This window comes from Geotrypetes seraphini, chromosome 2 (genome assembly GCF_902459505.1).
Source record: "Geotrypetes seraphini chromosome 2, aGeoSer1.1, whole genome shotgun sequence".
Classification (NCBI taxonomy): domain Eukaryota; kingdom Metazoa; phylum Chordata; class Amphibia; order Gymnophiona; family Dermophiidae; genus Geotrypetes; species Geotrypetes seraphini.
Genome location: NC_047085.1, coordinates 307,263,473 through 307,283,690, shown reverse-complemented (window position 1 = coordinate 307,283,690; position 20,218 = coordinate 307,263,473). Strand labels below are relative to the sequence as shown.

At 41.5% G+C, this 20,218-nt stretch overlaps 1 pseudogene; it reads left to right on the top strand.

Moving 5' to 3' along the window:
- The first annotated feature begins 4,111 nt into the window (after window positions 1–4,111).
- LOC117354882 lies at window positions 4,112–15,728 on the top strand (annotated as a pseudogene).
- The last annotated feature ends 4,490 nt before the right edge of the window (window positions 15,729–20,218 follow it).

Genomic DNA, 20,218 nt, shown 5'->3' with positions numbered 1-20,218 from the left:
GAAAACACCCTCCAAGGATTCAAGACAAAGTTAGACAAGTTTCTTTTGAACAAGAACGTGCGCTGGTAGGGCTAGTCTCAGTTAGGGTGCTGGTCTTAGACCAGAGGGCCGCGGCGTGAGCGGACTGCTGGGCATGATGGACCACTGGTCTGACTCAGCAGTGACAATTCTTATGTTCTTATGTATCATCTGTTGTTCTATTGTCCTTTATGCTTAACTTTTGGAGTTCAATATGGGGTTGAATTAATAACATTTTGGAATCATCAATTCCACTAACGCATGAGGTGGTCATTTGTGGAACATTATTACATGTTAAGCCCCCTATTGATCAATATAAAGGACGTATTTTCCTTATAATGACTGGGATAGCCATTCAGACGATAACCCAAATTGGAAGAACTATGATCATGTAAATTTTCCTTTCTGGTGGGCAAATCTTTGCTCCAATTGTAGATTTGAAAGGATGAACGCCGATAGTTTGGGGCATGGTAATATATTTAAATTGCTATGGGGCCCATTGACATCTTATGTTACCTCACTATAATAGGTTTTTGATTGTGATTCAGTTTTAGTTTATGTTGGTACACATCCAGGGATGGGTGGGAGGGGAGGGGTTCTGTCATAATTTGTTTTTTAAATATTTACATGTGGGATGGGTGGGAGCATGGAAGGATATGGTTAATAGGGTAAGGTTATTAGGAAAATCTATGTTTCTGTGTTTAATTAAATTATCATTAAGTGAGTGGGGAGGGGGAGGAGGAGAAATTGGTTAGTTATGTATATCTGAAAGTTAAATGTGCTTATATTGATTTATTGTATATGATATATTTATGTATTGCACTATTGAACATTCTAAAATCAATAAAGATTTAATTAAAAAAACCAAAAGACACCTTTTGGGTTTTAAAATATAGATGCCAACTTTTGACAGCATATTGTAAACTCTTCTTTACTAGAAGTATATTACATTTTTGGGATCTATGTACTAACATCTATTAATGATCACCATGAAGTAAAGCCCTACTGCGATAAAAACATAATATTATCATTTGGTAATAATACTGAATATTCCATCAGCATCAATACCTGTCTATGGGATCCTTTTAATAAACTAAACTAAAGCTTAACTTTGTATCATTCTGAGAAGGCTCGACTTGGTTTACAGCAATTAAATAAGCAGGGAATGATTTACAAATGATAGATAAAAGATAATAGCAAAATTTCAAAAGAATTAATTTTCAAAATGTTTGGCAAATAGAGTAGTTTTTAAAGATTTATGGAAAAATTGAAACGAACTGGAACTCCTTAAAAAAAGGGGAGATCATTCCAGAGTTGGGAGAATTTAAAGACCGAGTTAGTGTGCTAACCGATTTATTGCGCATCGTGCTAAGGTGCCCATAGAATATAATGGATGCCTTAGCATTTAGCGTGCGCTAATCTTTAGCGGTTGCTAAATCAGTTAGCACACCTTACTAAAAGGACCCCTATGTTAGAATGGTCTACCTACCATTAGAAAAAATAACGATGCCCCCTCTTTCTATTATGAAGTGGGTTGTGTTAATGGGTGGTAACAGGGGTTAAGGAGGGTTGCCCTCCCACCACTAGTCATTGCATCTCCTCTGGAACCCTCCTGAAATGGATTATCTCTCTTACGGCACCGTCTATGCTGTCCTTTGATGTGCCTTTACCCTTCCCCAGCCCTCCTCAAGATTGGGAAAGTGGCAGGAAGAATGTAGCCTAACTTGAACCTCCTACTTTGCAGCCCTTCCCAGAATGGAAACTGCTGTCTCTCATTTTAAACTTCATATTGTGTCCATGTGCTTTTCAAAGTCCTGGAGGTCGTTGCCATTCTTGAAACATAAACAAAAAGCTACATTACTGCTGCTGCTTCCTCAGTCCAGGTGGTGGGAGGAGTGAGAGGTATGATAGGGGAGGACCAGGTATACTGGGGAGGTGGGAGGATGGAGATCAACCACTTTATAGGCATGGCAATGGGAAAGAGGCCCTATATAAGCACATGCACGACACTCCATGTCAGGTTTCCTACATCCCATGTTAACCAGGCCTTCATCTCCTGCCCAATTAATGCAGACTGCAATAGCTAAAATCAAAAGAGAACTGCAGAAACAAGGATCTCAGATGACCAGGTTTATTGCAGAGAATGACACGGGGACAAATTGTGCCTTGTCCCCTCATTTTCCCGTCTCGTCGAGTTCTTCTCCTGTCGCTGCCCCATTCCTGCAAGCTCCGTCCTCATCTGCACAAGCCTCAAACACTTTAAAATCATAAGTGTTCGAGGCTTGTGCGGTTAAGGCAGAGCTTACAGGAATGGGACAGGGACGTGGACTGCGACAAAACTCGTGGGGACGGGGGCGGCGAAATTGAGTTCCTACAGGGACGGGGAAAAATGTGGCCCCGTGTCATTCTCTATTGTATTGTTCAAAATTAAAAGTCTTCACAGGTAAAAGAAATGAATATGCTTGATACATCCAATAAGTATATAGCAAAGAGTCTGTGGCATGGACAGACTCTTTGCTGTGCACTTATTGGATGTATCAAGCATATTCATTTCTTTTACCTGTGAAGACTTTTAATTTTGAACAATAAGCCTGGTCATTTGAGATCCTCGTTTCCACAGTTCTCTTTTGCTTTTGGTTATCTCCTTTTCACTGTGGAACTATTTGGTGACTTTTGGGGGGGTTTGCTTTGGACTGCAATAGCTAACACAGATCACTGAATGCTATAGTAATAATATTTGGTCTTATGTAGCCATTTTAAAGTGAACATGCTCCACATATAATTCAGAGTAAACTTTTAAGAGTTCAATATTGGCATATATCATGTGTTATATGCCAGGTTTAACAACTGCCAGTCTAATTCAGGATACGGTGCCCAGTGTACAATGGCTTGAGTACTTTTACTAAGGTGCGCTAACCGATTTAGAATATAATGGGCACCTAAGCATTTAGCGCGTACTAAATCAGTTAGTGCATGCTAAATCAGATTGTTCGCCTTAGTAAAAGGACCTCTAAAAAAAAAACAATTCAAAAATGTTGATTAGTTCTGACAAAAAATTACTGCACAAAGATTTGGCAGGAATTTATCACTGAAAAAGTCTGAGAGAAGCTGCTTTTATTGTCATTTTTTAAAGCACAAAACTTTGCTTGAAGGGAAATGTTAAAATGTAAAATAACACTTTACTACTAGCAAAACGTACATTCATGTATTCCAGGGCTGCCCAAGTCCAGTCCTCGAGATCTACTGGCAGGCCAGGTTTTCAGGATATCCACAATAAATATGCATGAGAGAGATTTGCCTGCACTGCCTTCTTGGTATGCAAATCTCTCTCTCATGCATATTCATTGTGGATATCCTGAAAACCTGGCCTGCCAGTAGATCTCGAGGACCGGACTTGGGCAGCCCTGAATTGTATTCTATTACTTTTTCTTATGCTAATGCTGAATTGTATTCAATATAAGCTATTTGAAGAAGTGACAATCTCATCCAAGAGGGTGCTGGAAAGTCTTCAGCCCAACCAAGAAGAGAATGACGTGGATATGGTTCAATCAATGATCTGAAACAATGTCATTCTAGGCTTCTGACTTCTGAAACATTTCACCTGCAGTTTTCCAGATGCCCCTTTTTAAAATGCTGTGTGAACAGCACATAATAGTGTTTTTAATCCGCCCAGCCGTTTACATTTGCGTATTTAATAGGTATAACTGTACAATACACTGCAATGTTAACTGTGTTAATTGTGAATTCATTATTCTTACAGTATGAGCTAGCCCTAGAGAAGAGATTTTATTATGGATTGCATTTTAACACTAAAGTAATCATCAATTTGCATATTTTGGGCTTGCCTTTTGACTGTGACATATTTTTTTCCCCACAGATCTTCATACAAGCCGACATTGTGCACCTTCCACCTACAGTAGAAAAGAAAATTAACTGTAGCCTGGGAGAAAACAAAAAAAGAGGGTTTAATATTAGACGGCAGCTCTTCACTCAGATTTTCAGGGTTTGCAAAGGAAAACTTTCTATATGAGAATTGCATATCGGTACTGAGAAAAGTCTCTGAATAGTCAAAAGGTTAAAGTAAAAAGGATCAATGGCTTTCGCAGTGAAATTCTGCAGCAGAGGAAACGCCACGGAGTTGCTGAAACAGCAAGAGAGCAGTAATGTAAAATGAAGTGCAGTCGATGAGGAGTAATCTGTGCACTGATCAATAATCAAGTGATTCGTGAAAAGCTGTTGAAGTGGGCGAGTTGATGTCACTTCCTGATGACTGCCACGCGAGCAGGACTCACAGTAATGGATCGCGCTGCCATGCCGCTAGGTAAGTCATTTAATTGCACTTGCTCGCATTGGGTTTTGTGATCAGAACTGTGCTGCATCACTTAGGTGGAAGAATGATGATTTGTGGTGAAGTTTTGAGTAAGGCCATGGTGATGCAATGTTTTGCTTCTCAAAAGTACCCAGGGGATGGTCACTTGTTCCATTATTCACTTTTAGTTGAATAGTCTGATAGATTTTGTCTGTGCTCTGCTTGCTTTTTATGTGCCTTGAAAACCAACACTTGTGCTGAAAATATGAAGAAGCGGTAGAAATAATGCAATGGACTTAGAACTGCTCTGATAAAATAACTGAGGTGCAATGTTCTGAATCTGCTTTGTACTAGAGGTCTGCACGGGAACAGGGATCGCAGGGGTCCCGCTGGAATCCCCCCGAAACCACGGGACTCCCACAGGGTCCACCATCTGGCCCACGGGACTCCCATGGGGACCCCCCTCTACCAACGGGACTCTCACGGGGATGGAAGACTTTGGAAGCAGGGTTCGTCCATATAATATAATGGACACGTCAGCCTTAGTAAAAAGAGGGGGTTTATAGGTTAATTACCTGAACAGAAAACAAAAAAAGGGTTCCACCAAAGAGATTCCACAAGGAAAACAGCAGCGCAAACACAAAAGAAACTGTGGAATTGATGATCCTGTCAGAAGTTATTGCTGCTTTTTATGGGGACGGGCGGGGATGGAGGTAATTTCTTACGGGGATGGGTGGGGACGGAGAGGATCCCGACGGGGATGGGTGGGGACGGAGAGGATCCTGGCGGGGATGGGTGGGATTTCTGTCCCCACGCAACTCTCTACTTTGTACACCTATAACCAACATCACTGTGACAAACCACACTGCTTCCTTTCTTTCTCTTCCAAAAAGATAAGAAGGGTAAAGGATCATGGATTTGATCTATATTTCATATATACACGTCCTTTTTGTCTCTAGTGGGCTCCCAATCTAATGGCCTCTTTTACAGAGCTGCGCAACAAATGCTCTGACACCCATTCAATCCTTATGGATGCCGGAGCATTTACTGCATTGGCCTACACTATCAGGCTTTGTAAAAGAGGGGATAAGTGTTTATACCATGGGTAATGAAGGGTTAAGTGACTTGGCCAGAGTCACAGGGAGCTGTAGTGGGAATGGAACCCGGCCAACAAATCCACCTTATCAGATTTAGACTGAGGATTGCCAACAGATCATTTAATAACAATTTAAGGGGTCCTTTTACTAAGGCGCGCTAACTGATTTAGAATATAATGGGTGCCTTAGCATTTAGCGCGTGCTAATCTTTAGTGCGTACTAAATCAGTTAGTGTGCGCTAAATCAGTTTGTTCGCCTTAGTAAAAGGACTCCTAAAAAACAACCTATTCAAAAATGTTGATTGGTACAGTAGGCTGACAAAAATTACTGCACAAAGATTTGGCAGGAATTTATCACTGAAAAAGTCTGAGAAGCTGTTTTTATTGTCATTTTTTAAAGCACAAAACTTTGCTTGAAGGGAAATGTTAAAATTTTAAATAACACTTTACTACTAGCAAAACATACATTCATGTATTCTATTAATTTTTCATATGCTAATGCTGAATTGTATTCAATATAAGCTGTTTGAAGAAGTGACAATCACATACAAGAGGGTGCTGAAAAGTCTTCAGCCTAACCAAGAAGAGAATTAGGTGGATATGGTTCAATCAATGATCTGAAACAATGTCAAAACATAGAATTTCGTTTCTGCAAATTGGCACATAACAAAATAAGATAACACTCTTTTCAGCTTCTGTATATTGACAAAATAACACTCAGAATTTAGGAAGTTGGTTGGTTGGGCTGAGAATTTTTCAGCACCCTGTCTACATATGTGCAAAGCATCATTTATGTCTAATAGCATTATAGATGTGATAAGTGCAATGAAACTTTTTACCCGGAAACAAAATGGTTGCAGATGTTGTTGATTCCACAGTGTTTGATTATGGGGACAATATAGCTCTGTGTGGAATATTCACCTTCAGAACTAAATTCTGATATCTGTCTATGCGGCTCATCTTCAAAAGATAAAAACATCCCAAAACAGCATGAAGTGGTATTTGGACATTTTTCTCACCAAAATGTACAAGACATGGGGGAAGTTATGTCTTGCCCTGGATCGGTGGCATAGAATGCTGATACTGTTTGGGTTTTTGCAAGGTACTTGTAACTTGGATTGGCCAATGTGAACACAAGATACTGAGTTGGATGGACCATGGTCTGACCTAGTAATACTATTCTTATGTTCCAGAGGTCTGATTCCTGTGCTGCTTGTTTAGGGCTGGTTGGTACTTTTAAATTTTTACTTAAGAACCCTTAAAATGGCATTTCCCTATTAACTTAGGCATCTACTGGCGTCTACTGGCACCTAAGTTAAGCGTTGTTTATAGAATTTCCTCCTTAATGCATAGATTTTGGGTGTCTAATTTTTGGCATCATTTATAGAAGTGCCTTCTCTGTGTTATGCTTTTGCTTCTGACCGAAGGAGTTAGCTGGGCTGACTCCTATGGTCAATGGCAAACCCAGAAATTCAGTGTCGGGGCTGATCAGCGACTGACATTGAATTTCAAGTTTATTTTTAGCCACTGAAAATATAGTTGGCTAAGAAAATATTCATCGGCTGGCCAGCTAAGTTATAGAGGCCAAAGATAGACCTGCTATTTATGTGGGTGTATCTAAACATTTAACTTAGCCAGTCAGCCAATGGCATGAAGAAAACAGCAGTGTACAAATGGATTAAATGTTTTTTTGAGGGGAGAGAAAGCATCCCTGACAAAAAAAGATCAGGGCAGCCAGAAACAAGCAGAACTGATGAAAACATTGCAGAAATTTGTTGAATTGTGCATCAAAATCGTCATCTGACTGTAAACATCGATAGAGAAACAGGAAAATCTTAACTGAAAATCTTGGCATGCGAAAGGTGTATGCAAAAATGGTCTCGAAGGAGTTCACCGATGAACAAAAGCAAAGAAGAGTTTGCCAAGATCTTTTGGAGAGGCAAGACGATGTTTTTGGCCATGTTATCACTGGTGATGAAACATGGGTGTGCCAATATGACCCTGAAACAAAGTGTCAAATTGCACAATGGAAGTCAGATAATTCTCCATGACCAAAAAAGTTCCACCAGTCCAAATCACGGTGAAAACAATGCTGCTAACTTCCTTATGATATCAGAGGGTTTGTTCATTATGAATTTGTACCAACTGAACAAGCAGTTAACCAAATTTATTATTTGGAAGTGCTGAAAAGGCTGCGTGAAAAGTTTAGACAAAAATGACCTGAACTTTTCGCCACCAAGCCATGACTTTTGCATCATGACAATGCACCAGCTCACAAGGCACTGTCTGTGAGGGAGTTGATAGCCAGAAAACAAATAGTATTGAAACACCCTCCCTGATCTGGCTATCAATGACTTTTTTATTTACCTGAAGATAAAGAAAATATTGAAAGGAAGACATTTTGATGACATTCAAAACATCAAGGGTAATACGATGACAGCTCTGATGGGCATTCCAGAAAAAGAGTTCCAGAATTGCTTTCAAGGGTGGACTAGGCACTGGCATCAGTACATAGATTTCTAAGGGGAGTACCTCGAAGATGATCATAGTAATAATCAGCAATGAGGTATGTAGCACTTTTTTTAAGGATGAGTTCACGAACTTAATTGTCAGACTGCATATATTTTTCTTTTCTACATATTCTAGATATGTAGATACTCTAGCATCCCAAAACTTTTATATATATATATATATATACTAGCTGATAACCCGGCGTTGCCCGGATATTTATTTATCCCAAAATGTCCAACCCCCTACATGTCCCACCCCCCTATGTCCCACATGTCCCACCCCCCACGTTACCCCCCCCCCCACATGTCCCATATGCCCCACCCCCATGTCCCAACCCCCTACCCTCCACATGTCCCAAAGGAATGTCCCTCTCTATGGGGCTGAACTTAGACTTAAACGGCATCGGGAGTGTCGGTATTCATCTCTGCGAGCCCGAAAACTATGGGTTGGACATTAATATCTGTCGCTTTTGATAATTTTAACATATCACCCCCTTCCCACCCCCACAGTATTTTACCCCGTCCTACCTGCACAATATTTTTCCCCAGATAGTAAGTCATATGTGTACCAAGTTTGGTTGAAATCTCTCCATGCGTTTCAGAGTTATGCTGAGTATTCATGTGTGAGCCCGAAAACACTATGGGGTAGATATTAAAATCTGTCATTTTCAATCATTTTTACATATCCCCCCCTTCCCACCCCCACAGTGTTTGTCCTCAGATAGTAAGTAATGTGTATGTCAAGTTTGGTTGAAATCTGTCCATGCATTGAAGAGTTATGCTGGAACATACATACATACACACACACACACACACACATATATTCAAATTATAATGTGAAATATTTGACAAAATGAATACAATACAACTAACGCAAAACTTGATTATAAACAACAATTTTAGTTTCACCTCCAGGAGCAAGAACATATAAATTCTAGGGTGAACCCACCCTTGAGCAAGCAACATAGAGTTGTGGGCCGCGAGACCCCCAGAACATATCACCCCAGGTAGTGAGGGATCTGCATACCAAGTTTCGTTCAAATCGGTCAAGCCGTTTGTGAATTACTGTGAGAATGGCAGCTTTTTACATTTTTTCCATTGACATGAATGGGTGAAATCTGATTTTCAGTTTGTAGCTCCGCCCACGTGTGCAGGTGGGCCGCGAGACCCCCAGAACATATCACCCCAGGTAGTGAGGGATCTGCATACCAAGTTTCGTCCAAATTGGTCACAGTGAGAATGGCAGCTTTTTACATTTTTTCCATTGACATGAATGGGTGAAATCTGATTTTCTGTTTGTAGCTCCGCCCACATGTGCAGGTGGGCCGCGAGACCCCCAGAACATATCATCCCAGGTAGTGAGGGATCTGCATACCAAGTTTCGTTCAAATCGGGCAAGCCGTTTTTGCGTTGGCAGCTGTTTTACATTTTTTCCATTGACATGAATGGGTGAAATCTGATTTTATGTTTGTAGCTCCGCCCACATGTGCAGGTGGGCCGTGAGACCCCCAGAACATATCACCCCAGGTAGTGAGGGATCCGCATACCAAGTTTCGTTCAAATCGGGCAAGCCGTTTTTGCGTTGGCAGCTGTTTTACATTTTTTCCATTGACATGAATGGGTGAAATCTGATTTTCTGTTTGTAGCTCCGCCCAGGTGTGCAGGTTGGCCGTGAGACCCCCAGAACATATCACCCCAGGTAGTGAGGGATCGGCATACCAAGTTTCGTTCAAATCGGGCAAGCCGTTTTTGCGTTGGCAGCTCTTTACATTTTTTCCATTGACATGAATGGGTGAAATCCGATTATCTGTTTGTAGCTCCGCCCACATGTGCAGGTGGGCCGCGAGACCCCCAGAACATATCATCCCGGGTAGTGAGGGATCTGCATACCAAGTTTCGTTCAAATCGGTCAAGCCGTTTTTGCGTGATCGTGGCACATACATACATACATCCGATTTTATATATATATATAGATATATATAATATGTTGATATTTTTTTTCAGATTCAGTGAACTATAAGGGCCGGATTCTGCAAAGCATCCTGCAGCTATCTAATCAGCCAATCAGGATGCAAGCTTTTTAAAAAAATGCTCCCCAGGCAGGCCAACTATATTGAAGGTGCCTCCGGGAGCCTAGGGAGGCCCAAAAAAACGCCTAAGCTCGCCTAAGAGCTTTAGGCGAACCTAGGCAGCCCTACGCATCTCCCTAGTAGAGCGAGAGATGCTTACAATGTATGCCAGTAAACTGCTAGTCTACATTGTAAGTAGATGCAGCTGCTACACTTATCGCGGCAAGTGATCTTCCTGCCGCGATAGATATAGCGGCAACGGCCACCTGTCGCCCCCCCTGATGTTTGCTAGGAGCCTGGGCCAATCAGGCCTTAGGCTTAGCGGGGATGGGCCGGAAAGGGGCGGGCCCACCTTATTTTGATGAGGCAGGCCTGCCAGCTGGCCAGTAACAAGACCCGTCCGTCCGACCAACAATTAGAGGTTAGTTGGGGGGAGGTCTGCGTTTGGGGAGGGGCAGTTGTTAGCACAGGGGGGGTACAGAGGGGGGTCATCTTGCAGCAGGAGGTTTGGGTACCCTACTGCCAGCGATTGGGGGTATCAGGGGGTATTCTACAGAGGAGAGGTTGGGCACCCTCTTGCCAGTTATCAGGGGCATCCTCCGGCAGGAGGGGGTTGAGCACCCTCCTGTCGGCGATCATCCGGGGGAGGGGGACAGGCTGCTGCTATACCTATCACGGCAGGGAGAACCCTTGCAACGATAAGTGTAGCAGCCGCGTCTACTCTAACCCGATTCTGTAACTGGCGTCTGTAACATGGACATTGATTACAGAATCGGGATTAGTTTATTCTGTATAGAATGCCCCTCCCGGGCATCCTATACAGAATCCGGGCCTAAATGTCCTTCAGTATAAGAAAGTCTTCAAAAGGAATCTTGGCTGTTTTGTATTCATCACAGAATTCAAATCTTCTTTGTAAAAATAAAATCTGCTGCTCTGCAGGTAATTTCCTGTAACAAGGAGCCACTGTAAGCTTTCTTCATACTGATATTTGGAATACTGAAATTGGTGCATCCCAGGGTTCCATAATATCAGACTAACTCAAAGAGCTGAAACCACTGGGAATAGAAAATGAGGACTGGCTGACACTTTCATACACATGAAAAGCAGTGGTGTACCAAGGGGGGGGCGAGGTCCGCCCCGGGTACAATGCCCAAGGGGGTGTTCAGCTGGCCACTTACCGGGGAATAGGCTGCCGCCGGGGAAAGGCTGCCATTGCCGTCATCAGAAAGAAGCCGGAGCCGAATTCTCCCTCCCTGCTGCTTCTCTTCCTTGAGCCGAGCAACTCTAGCCATCCGACGTAAATTCTGACGTCAGAGAGGACATTCTGGGCCAGCCAATCGCTGCCTGGCTGGCCCGGAACGTCCTCTCCAACATTAGAATTGACATCGGGCAGCCAGAGTTGGTCGGCCCTTGGGAAAAGAAGGAGGGCGAATTCGGCGCTGGCCTGTTTCCAATGGCCAGTGGCAGCCTTTCCCCGGCGGTGGTGGCAGCATGGTGGTGGTTGCGGCGGTGGCATGGGGGAGGGAAGGGAGAAAGAAAGAAATGGGGGGGGGGAGCCAGTGAGCCAGAAAGAAAGCAAGGGGGGGGGACAGGGATCCAGAAAGAAAGAAAGGGGGCAGGGTGAAAGAAAGAAAAAAAATGAGGCATGGAGAAAGAGAAAGACAGACATAGAGAAAGAAAGGGGGCATGGAAAGAGAAAGAAAGAAGGGGACAGGATGAAACAAAGAAAAAGTTGGGGGAGGGAATGAAGTCTGGAGGAGAGGAAGCATACAGGAGGCTGAAAGAAGGGAAGAAATATTGGATGCACAGTCAGAAGAATAAAGTACAACCAGAGATTGATGAAATTACCAAACAAAGGTAGGAAAAATGATTTTATTTTCAATTTAGTGATCAAAATGTGTCAGTTTTGAGAATTTATATATGCTGTCTATATTTTGCACTATGGGCCCCTTTTACGAAATTGCAATAGCAGTTTTTAGCACAGGGAACGTCGAAAGCAGCGTGGGGCATTCAGCGCAGCTCCCTGCGGTAAAAAACGCTATCGCGGTTTAATAAAAAGGGAGGGGGTATATTTGTCTATTTTTGTATAGTTGTTACTGAGGTGACATTGCATAAAGTCATCTGCCTTGACCTCTTGAAAACCCGCAGAATATAAATGATAATTAACATTTACTCTGCGTACAATGTGTTTTGTGTTTTTAAAATTTTATTGTTGGTAGATCATTTTGACTTGGCCACGAAGGTAACGGGGAGGGAGGGAGGGGAGCTGCTGAAAGACATCTAGTAATCCTTGCAGGCTTGACTGCAGGGAATTATTTTTGTAAAATCATGTTTTTTTATGTGACTGGCATTATTTAGACTTTAATTTCTATGAATGACTAGAATGAAAATGATATAAAATTACTTGCTTGTTTTTATGTGCGTGCGCTGAAGGAAAGTGGAGAGAGAGTGGGTTGAGGACGCTGAAGGGAAATGGGGAAGAGAGAGTGGGGAGAAGACGCTGATTTATAAATTGACAATTGTACAGAATATTGTTTCTTTTTATACTTTAATATAATAAGTTAAATAGAAAACAATTCAAGGCTTGTGTGGATGGAATCAGGTGGTTTGTGGGGATGAGGACCGAGCTTACAGGGATTAGTCCAATAAAATGGTATTTTCATATTTCTCATTATTTGTTTTATTTTTATTTCTTAATTTGTAAAGTGGTGATTGTTATGTATCAGTTTTTCAGATTTACATCTACTGTCTTTATATTTTGCACAGTATTAGAGGACATGTATTACTGTTTTTGTGGTGTTGTGGTGTTGCATTGTTTGCAGAGTCTGGTTTCTTGGCAGTTCAGTTTAACTTTTGTCTACATATTTCTATTTTTAGTTTGATTATTCCATATGGGCAAAGGTATATCTGTCTGTGTGTATGAAAGGGACATGGCTTTCTGATAGCATTGACTGTACTGGATCAATTGACTGTGCAGGATCTGGTTTATTTAGTTTTACAATGTATGTGTTAGTGTTCTAGTGCTCACTGCAGTGTTTAAGATGCTGCCTTTTCCCAGGTACACTCTTGTTGTGCGATATGTAGATTGTTACTAAAAATCATATTTTTCATATAGATGGGGGGGAGGTGTCAAAAAATGATGGGCCCCGGTTGTTACATATGCTAGGTACGCCACTGATGGAAAGTATTTGATATTTTCCAATCCTTCCTTCTGCAGAAAGGCTTCTCAGTGTCGAATGATATTTGTGTTTGCACATGAGACAATTTTCCTCTCTGCACAAAGTTAAGACTGTACTCTAATGTGGATTTTATTTTAGTGGTAAGGATCATTGAGTGAAAATTGAATTGAAGACTCTTGAGATGGAAGACATCAGCATTGATCCACGATGCTATTTAAGTTGGCTGAAGTTCTAGGTTTGCTAATTCACTTTTGAGATACTGCAGTTCCACAGGGTTGTTCATCAGTGTTTAGACGAAAACTGTTTCCATACCAAAAGCAATACTGCTTCTTAGAATTACTTTAGCTGGTTTCAATGTTTTACTATTGACATATTAAGCATGATATACTGTAATAAAGTTAAACCCAGATTTCCTGTGGCATTGAGAGGAACTAAAGTTTTACCTTGATCTATATGCTTTCAATAGAAAATTTTATATCATCTATATTGAGCTCTGTCATATTATTTATTTAATTTAAAGTTTGCTATATATATCATAAGTTATCTTTGAATCCTTATATTATAAGCTGAAAAAACATACTTATTTCATGGTAGTTTATATTTTTACTGTAAGTATAAGCAGATTGCTGGTCATCAGAGGAGGTGGGGAAGGGAAAGGAGAGTGATATGCCAGCCACCATGGTGGAGGGGGGAAGTGGTAAATAAATCCTCTAATTCGACCATAAACTGAAATCCCATTTTGGGCTTTCTTGGGGGCCAAAAAATCTTAGCTTATAATTGAGTATATATGGGGGTTTATTTGGTTGGCAAATGTATGAATTTGTATGATTTGTTTTTGAATATTATACATCACCATGCTTTGTTATCTTTTTCTTTATGTAGATTTAGCTAACATCTTTTCATTACTAACCTAAGGCAAGATGCATTAGATTTAAATGTGTAGTAAATAATTCAGTAACAGTATAATCAAATACAGAATGTTTTTTTCACTGCCAGAATGGCCTTTTAGCTTTATCAAGGAGTTCAATAGGTAACTAATCAGACATTAGCATCTATTAGCCTCACTTTTGCTATGAGTTTACTTTGTATTTTAATATTTTTAATGCAGCCTTTTTACTCAGTATGAGGAGAGGATAGGGACAAGGACACAGAAGGGAAAAGCTGGACAGGTTGTATAGGGATGCAAAGGGAAGATGGATAGTTGACAGGAGGCCCTGAAGAAACAGGAATAAAAAACAAAACAAAACAGAGAAAAGCAGCTAAGAGATATTGGGTTAGTTTCTATAATAACAAAGTAACATAGGCCCTCTTTTACAAAGGTTCGCTAAGCGTTTTAGCGCGCGTTTATCACCCGCTAAATCAACGCATGTGCTAACCGCTAATGAATCCATAGGAAAACATGCACGCGTTAGCGTGTAGCGCATGTTTAGCACACGCTAATATATAGTGCGTGCTAAAAAGCAAAGCGCACCTTTGTAAAAGAGGGGCATAGTAGATGAAGGCAGATAAAGACCCGGATGGTCAATCCAGTCTGCCCAACCATACTTGGATTTGATTGTGACCAACACCTCGCAAGAGCATCTGTATGTGGTATCCAATGTTGGCTGCGCTGAGAAAGACTTAGCTCTCATGCAGAACAAAATGAAAAAATTTAAAGCCTCTGGACTTGATATTGACCTGGAGATCATAGACCATGCACTTCTGGCCCTGCAAGGTCCCTCCATGGCTCAAGTTCTGCAAGCGGGCTTGTCTGATGACCTGAAGAAGATGACCTTTATGATGAGTGCAGTGATGACTGTATTTGGGTTTCCAGACTGCACAGTGACCCGTTGTGGGTACACAGGAGAAGATGGAGTGGAGATCTTGTTTCCAGCAGAATATGCAGTCCAGCTGGCAAAGATACCACTGCAGAGCCCTGAAGTGAAACTAGCAGGTCTGGCAGTGAGAGACAGCTTGCAGTTGGAAGCTGGGCTCTCTCTCTATGGAAATGCCATCGATGAGAGGTCAGCTTGATCTGGACACTAGGAAAGCATCGGAGAGTTGCCATGGATTTTCCTGGCGCCTCCATCATCATTTCTCAAGTTAAAGAAAAGGTCGGGCGGAAGCGTGTGGGGCTGGTTTCTTCTGGTCCTCCAGTTAGACAATATACCTCTATCCTGAACCCATAGGGTAGTGTGATAGGAGAAGTGACCAGTGGCTGCCCTTCTCCCTGCCTGAGGAAGAACATTCCTCCTCATAGGTATAGCTTATGATTGAAACTGGTGAAATGTGCTGCTATATCTAACAAAGCAGTCATTTTAATTCTGAGGCTATTTATCATTTATTTAGATGATAGAGCTACTAAGAGAGATAGGGGGTGGATGATATAGTATATACTATTTTCAATGTACTACATATATATTGGGGAAGAACATTGCCATGGGATATGTGAAGATTGAGTATAGTAAGACAGGTACCCTGGTGATGGTGGAGGTGAGGAAGAAAACCCTGGAGGCAGTCATCAGCAAGATTCCCTTTGTACCCACCCACTACTATACTGGCAAATAAGGCTTGGAGATATGAGGGCATGTGGATACTACGTGATAATTATTAGAAGATGACAGATCTGTTTCTATTCATTCCTATTGCTTATTAAATCAGACATACCATATATGGGATGAGGATGCCGAACGGGGGAAGAGGTGGACCGGACTGGCATTGAGGGATCACCTGCAGCCTACTTCCTCTCCCATCCTGATACTGAACTGAGCTGAATTGAACTTTTATTTTGCATCTTTTTTTAAAAAAATTTTCTTACATTTTGCTTCCCATTCTATTTAACTTTTATTGTGATCTAATACTGTTTCTTTTTCCCCTCATCATTCTTGTAATTTTGTATATTTTTTTTTTCTTTATCTTAATAATTGTTTGTTCAGGTACTTTGGCTAGATTGTAGCCTTTGGGACAGATAGGGAAGTTTTAAGTACAGGTACCTGTATTTTATTGTAACCGCTTGGATCTGTAATATGCTTAAGCAGTATATCACACACTAATAAATATAAACATACATGCTATATAAATTAATGATTTAAATTAAATTGTCGTTAGATATTTCTGGGCCAGAAACCCAGAGCTCTGGCTGGTACTGTGCTTAGATTCCATCTGTTGGAGTCTCCGTTAAAGCTTACTCCAGCCCATCTAAACCATCCCAGCCGTCGAAGCCCTTCCAAGCCCATCTTCAACTGAATGGCCATATACAAGACACAGACCATGCAAGACTGCCCAAATGACCAAAGACTTGACGCCAATAAAATTTGGCACTCGATACTTCTATACAGGGTGCTTTGGGATGACCACTCTTTATAAAATAGTTTTGAGTGCTGAATTTGGTGCTCAACTTTGGGCATGAAGACTTATGCCAGCTGAAACTAATCGATTTAGCATGCGCTAAACGCTAAAGCGTGCATGTTAGTCTATGGACCCATTAGTATTTGGTGCATGCTAATTCGATTAGCACCTGCGCTACTCTACACGGCTATTACTGACGCCAGATCAATGCTGGTGTTAAGGTCTAGTGCGCGCACTAGAACCCTTTGTTTTTTAATTTGGGTGGTGGGGGAAATGTTTTGTAGTACTTCTTCGATCGATTGTAAGTGCTGTCTTGAAGTCAATTGTATATATATTTTATTGCACTGTTTTTCGAATGGAAAATTTAATAAAGATTTGGAAAAAAAAAAAGAGAATGCCCATGACCCACTCATACCCCTCCCAGGGCCATAGCATTTTTGAGTTACATGTGATCCAATTGATGTACCCATTGTTACAGAATAGTGCATAACCAGATCAGCGTCCAATCATAATTAGTACTAATTAAGTGTTATAATAATTCAATCACTGGAGTCCATTAACTAATTATTTTGAGTATCAGTCTGGCATCTGCACCTAATTTTGGACACTCAGATTTGGGTGATTTTTGTAGAATCTGGGAGGAACCAGGACAAAAGTAAATGGAAAAAAAAAAATGCTGAAACAGTAAAGGTAGAAATTTTTTTTAAAATTTTTTAACAATTTATCAATTTTTGTGGGTAACTTTGGCCCTGATTCTATAACCAGTGCATAAATTTAGGCGTCGGTAGGCACCCTGCCAATGGTCAGAAATGGCAGGGTTGAAGCGCCTACCGATGCATAAATAAAAGGAGGCTAAAATGGCCGCTGGAATCACGGCTAGGTTGGTGCTTTAGATCGCTTAACGTCAAAGTAGGTGTGACCAATGCCCAAAGTGGTGTTAGGCGATCTATAGCGGGTACCCAGCCATGAATCACACCAAGATAGGTGGCTGAAATGTAGGCCTGGGTAACCCTGGCCTACATTTTAGCCACCTATCTATGCCTAGACCGCAGCAGCCGATCATGGCAGGAGAATTCCTCCATCCACCATCAGTAGAGCCTTTGGCACCTGGGCCAACCAGAATCTTAGGTCCCTATTGCAGTGCATTCTGGGAGTGGGTTAAGGGATCTGGCCAATCAGAATCTTAGGCCACTACCAGTGCATCCCAGAATGCACTGCAAGAGGGGCATAAGATTCTGAATGGCCCAGGTGCCTAAGGCCCATTCTACCGGAGAGGCCTTAAGTGCCTGGGACAATAAGGGCCTAAGTCCCCTCCCACGATACACAAGGAAGGGGCAGGCCCACAATTTGTTCAAAGGCGGGCCAGCCGGCTAAAGGCAGGAGGGATGCCTCCGGCCAGCCAACATTATAAGGTAGAAGGGGGGGTTCCGGAGAGAGTCCTGGGGGGGGGGTAGCTGATATGGGTTTGGGGTAGTAGGTGGTGGAGGCGAGATTGGTTGGCGGGCTGCCTTACTGGCAGGAATGTTAGCGGGGGTGGGACACCTGCAGGAGGGAGTGGGCATCTCTCCTGCCAGCTGATTTGAGATCAGGTACAGGGGTTCCTTGCCGTGGCCAATCTCAACCGATTGCGGTGGGGCAATTTTCCTCTCCAATATCAGCTGAGTGGCAGAGACTCCCTAAAGCCGCAAATTTGTAACCGGCATCCAGAACTTGGGTGCCAGTTTCAGAATTGTGGCTTTGGGGAATCCCTGCCACTCAGCTGATGGGGGAAGGGAGAATCTCCCTGCCTTGAATGTCTGCTGCGGTCTAGTGGCAAAGATAAGTGGCTGAAATGTAGCCCTGGCCAACATTTCAGCCGCCTATCTTGTAGTGATTCTATAACCGGCGCCCTGGAGTGATTGGCAGGCGATTGGCAGACGCTTTTAAGGTGGCCACCGACTTGGGCGCCAGTTAAAGAATCCAGGTCTTTGTTTTCTCCTGTTTTATAAATAAGCCTGGTCTATAAGTCTCATTGTTCATTTCTACTCAGTTTGTAAGAACTAACTGTGAAAAGGGACCAAAGAATTTATATGAGAATGAAATGCAACAGATCATGCCAACTGTGTCTTGTCCTGTATGCCAGCTGCAGTGATCTGTATTTGTTATACAGTATATATTGCATTGGCTCCTGGTCGAGGTGAGAATAATTTTCAAAGTTGTCTGTCTATATTATAAAACATTGCTTGGTCTTGTTCTAAACTATCTTATAACTCATTTTGGTCTCTCAGAAACAAATTGATTTACATGTAGTATCTCCTTGTTCTCCTTTCCATCATTAAAGGACTCATCTTTTCAAGCAGGGAAATGGAATAAAAGCTTTGGTGGTTTGATCTTGAACTCTTCTTCTTATCATGCTTTCAGTAGATCATTAAAAACTTATTTATTTGATAAATTTGTATAAATAGATTTGTTAGTCCTTTTTATAATTTAATCTTAGGAATTATGTATCCTGTGAAATGGTGGGCCTTCCCCTTCCCGGTGCATTCTGGGATGCACCAGGGAGAGGCCTAAGGTGCTGATGACTAAAGTGCCTAAGGGCTCTCCCATAGGAGGGGCCTTAGGTACCTGAGCCAACTGGAGTCTTAGGCCTCCTTTCCAGTGCATCCTGATTGGTCAGATCCCTAAGGCCCCTCTACAGTGAATTCCAGAATGCACTGGGAAAGGGAAGGCCCGCCATTTTGCAGACTTACATCTGCTGAAACATGATGTAAAAAACAGTGTTCAAGGGAGGAACAAAGACCTATTATTCTATAACACTGCAAGCAACTTTTTGAAATACCTCAGACTTATTAAGAAAAAACCAAATACGGGTCTGAGAGACATTTGGAGCATTGAGATTAAGCATCAAATTAATGCATCTCAATGGCCACGAATTTGATCTTGGAGGATGAGATGTACAATGTCGGCATCTATGAGACAAACTTTGTTTATTCTGTTACATAGAGCATTATGGACCCCTGTTCGGTTACAAAAATTGGATAGCTCTAAGTCTAATAAATGTTGGCACTGTCATCTCGAAGCAGGGACTTTAGATCATTTATTATTCTATTGTCCATTCATTATGAATTTTTGGAAATCAATTTGGGACCAAATTAACTGTTTATTAGATAACCCTGTGGCATTATCATATGATACTGTGCTATTTGGTATGGCAATGAGAGCAAAAAGTCAGATATCTACAAATAATAACAAATTATTACTTATAATGACTGGGGTTGCCATTCAACAAATTACATACAATTGGAAAAATTGGAGTAGATTAAATTATAATTTTTGGTGGAATTCCTTATGTCATATTTATAAAATGGAGACTTATTGCCTTACAAAAGGGATGTTTCAGGAAATTTCAAGATATTTGGGAGCCATTAACAAAGTATTGGACTGATTAGAAAATCTTTTTCCCTTAAATCTATAAGTTCAATTGTGGGGAGGTAGGGGGGTATTTTTATTGTTACATGTTGTATAAGTATTGATTATATGATAGGTAAGGTGGGTAGGGTGGGAGATAAGAGAATATCATATGTATCTTTGTTGATTATTAAGTGATATATTTATGGTTATTTGTTTGGATATATTATCACACTTATTATTAGTTTGAAAATGAATAAAGAATTGGAAAAAAAAAAAATACCTTGGCCCACCCATGCCCCTCCCATGACAACACTTCTTTG